Here is a 3,840-nt window from a genome sequence, read left to right as displayed (position 1 = left end):
CACACACACACACACACACACACACACACACACACACACACACACACCACGTATAGGTGTAAATCTCATTTTCAGAGTCAGTGACCCTGTAGAATTGGATGGTGTTTACGTTCCTGGATTACATGTGTAAAGTCCGGATTAATCTGCACATTTAAACACCCTGCATGCACAAATTACAGTCCATAGATCAGTCATACGTGATCCCAGAATCCTTTGCTGTGTCCTGCAGTCATTGTTTTTCGGCTGATAGGTGTCACCAGCGCGGTTTCATTTATTTTATTTTCATATTCAGGTCACAGTGGCAGCAGGTCAGTGGTGCACAGTACTGCTTAGAGTAAGTACACATTGTACTTTACTCATGTATTTACAATTTACGCTACTTTCTATTTGTGCTCCACTACATTGCAAAGGGAAAGATTGTCTGTTGTAGCTGTGGTTACATCTAGTTTTACATACAAAACACACAATTGGTTTATAAACTATCTGAACAGGTTGTTGTGACTGAGTAGAGCTGGTCTGGGTGGAGTTTTGTAAAAGCATGTTAGGATTTGATTGATCCACTAACAATGATAATGTAGGTGCAACTTGTCCCACGACAAAATAACTTTGTACGCCCACAGAGTCACCTAACGAGAGTGTAAACACTGCATGCGGTCTTTCAAATACACAACAGCTTATGAAACAGTTTTATCCCCACATAAACATGCTGTTTACATTTTAACTCATCAGTAATTATAATAATCCACCGATGTTTTATATACAGAGACTCTGGAGAAGAGAAACATCATTGATTATTATTTGTATCTTGATAATTTGTGTGAAAAACACATGACACACATTGTTCAAACATTATAAAAACAATATAAAAAAATCTGTAGGAATCCTAAAAACCTTTTAGTTTTGTTACCTTTAAATACTTTTAGTTCTAAATAATTAAAGTCAATTTAGCTGAAAATACGTTGACAGTGTGATTGCAGGACTTTACTTGTAACAGAGTATTTTAACATTATTCTATTGGTACTTTTACTTACCTAAATGATCCGAAAACTTCTTCCACCACTGAGTATAAGTAGTAATACCACAATGACAAAATGTATAAAAATCTTACATTTAAAATGTTATTCAAGGAAAAGTACAGAAATATTAGAAATGTACTTAAATAATAAAAATGTATCATCGGCTTCTGTCAGTGTTTTATGATTATATATTTTATTGTAATTACGTAATAAAATGTAAGCAGCGTTTCAATCTTTAAACATATCGAGGTGGAGCAAATGAACCCAGTTTCTATAGTAATATGTACAATATTTACTTATACTTATATATGTACTGATTATAATCATATGTTTTGTATTTTTTACGTAACTACACTCATAGCAGATGACACGGAGCAAACACTGGTTTCCCACTTTCACACAGTTTGGGGCTCGATGTCATTGGAGTAGAAGTTTAAATTAGCAGAGAATGGAAATATATGCAAGTACCTCCAAGTTGTACTTTAGTAAAAGTACCTAGTTACCTCTACTCTTGAACATATGAACCTGAATTGGTGGATTTATCAGTATTTCTCAAGAACAGAAGCAAAGAATCAAGAAAATAAAAACTGAATTAAAAACATGAAATGAAGTTTCCACAGAAACATCAGCAGCTTTTGTTTTCTTCCCAAACTTCACTTCCTGAGAAAGAAAAGATGTTTATTCACTCTTGTGCATCCAGGGGGCGATGTGGGGTTTGTTACACACACTGAAGCATTGTGGGATTTTACATCCACTGTGTTAAAGTCAGATTGACCGAACAATACAAATAAACACAGATTTTACAACCTCAAAACTATATTACTGAGGCCTGTGAAGAAAAACACAAACACTTGTTTTTTTGTTTGCTTGAATAAATTTGTCCAAACCATCTATGTAACAGACGCCTTTTTCATAGTAACAAAAGCATATAAATAGAAATTAAAACAAATTTAGTGACATAAAACACAGCTTTATCCCAAACATGATGACGCCACAGACCCCGCCCACTCTATTCGATTGACATGTGGTCTCCAGGAAGTACAGTGCAGAGCCCCAGCTTCCCTCCCTAAATGAACTGATTCTGCAGCTTTAATCCTGATACTGACTGACACAGAGGTTTACACACATTCAGCTCCGTGAGCTGATTGGTCAAACTGAGGTTTTAAAACATGTGAGAAGTCTTGTTAAACTAATTATTTCAAATCTAAACAGGACGTTTGTGTTTGGTTTCTTATTTCAACGCTGATTTTTACACATACTGTATAGCAGCTATTGGCTCAAAGGTTTGTCAGGATATTAATATGTTTTATTATGTTACTTGAAATTGAAAAATGTCTGCCACCAGTCATCTGTTCTCTGCTCTGCTCTGTTATGTAAATATGCCACTTTGGAGAAGATATTTACACACATAAAACGTTGTTCGCTCAAAGCAAACATATTTTTACCACCCAAAATATTTAATATTATTGCATGTATTATTCAGCAAAGCGTTCACTGTTTCACTGTTAGCCGCTGGTGATTGCACACTAGATTGTGTATTTTATTTATTTAGAATTTACAGTAGAATGCAGTAGAGGAGTGTGAGCGCGGCCTTCTTAAACCAAACACTGTCCCGACTCTTTCAAAGAGACTTTTGACCGGTTTTTGGCGATGTTTTGTTTCCTCTGATGCTCTGCAGAACTGTGTCGCTGTATCTTTTATAAATATTACTTTAATAATATCTGATTACAGCAGGAATCAAGGAAAAGCTAAATACTGAGTTAATTAACAAAAAGCTGAATTAAAAAATGCATAAAAACTAAATTTTATTTTCCTGTGACGGCTGTTTATTTAGTTTATTACAAACTGCGTATATGAAATCTACATGTATTATATGTTTTTGAAGCGAAAGAGTTTTAAATGTGCGTGCGTCAAACAAAATGTAATTAAATGAAATGTTGAAAAGACGTTAGTTTAACAGTATATGTGTAAAATATTTCCAGTAATTATGAAGTATTATGCAAAAACAGATTTAACCTCTAAATGGTTGCAGCAAGAGTTTTCTTTAAATATGCACGTAATTGTAATAATTTCATACAAAATTTAATTTAATACAAAAGAGCAAAATACACAGCTGTTACAAAAATGCCATCAATTATATTTTTCTTATATTTAATTTAAATTAAGAAAAAAATGTCTTTAAAAAAAAATGTCTTTAAAATATCAGATGTAAAATTCTGAACTAGAAAACGAAATAAAAATAATCCTTTTTCATAGAATATTATTGACAAAAACAATTATTTTTTTGAACTCATCCATTTCATTTCATTGATGTCTGTCTGCCAGCCTCTTATTTACATATGCACAGTAATTGAAATGTTACAAAATGAATTACTTTAAATTATTTCTTTTAATTTTATCTCAGATTTCAGAATTCCCTCCGACAATAAACACTGATGTGTTAAAGTGCAGCAGTGATCAGTGTGATGGAAGAAACGGTCACAGTGTAGGTATGTGCGTGGGAAATATAATTAGTGTGATAAGTTCACGGTACATAATAATAATAATCAGTTAGCCAGGCTGTACTCTGTTACTGCTGCTTTTTTATTTTGACAATAATGTATCCATTTAAACCTCAACGGTGTGATTTTAATAACACAGTATTTCACTAATGACTTTTAGCAGTAAACACAGTGGGCACATTCAGCTGCCGAAACAACATTTGGCTACTAGGTTGAGAATTTTCTCCTTTTTTTTAAGTTTCAGGATGTTTCAAGAACAAAATGAAGAACAATCACAGCACAACAATTAAGAAAACAACATTTGATTGTAGTTACTTACAGTT

Source organism: Anarrhichthys ocellatus, unplaced genomic scaffold, assembly GCF_004355925.1.
Source record: "Anarrhichthys ocellatus isolate YVR2014 unplaced genomic scaffold, GSC_Weel_1.0 scaffold3, whole genome shotgun sequence".
Classification (NCBI taxonomy): Eukaryota; Metazoa; Chordata; class Actinopteri; order Perciformes; family Anarhichadidae; genus Anarrhichthys; species Anarrhichthys ocellatus.
Note: the sequence above shows the minus strand (reverse complement) of the source record.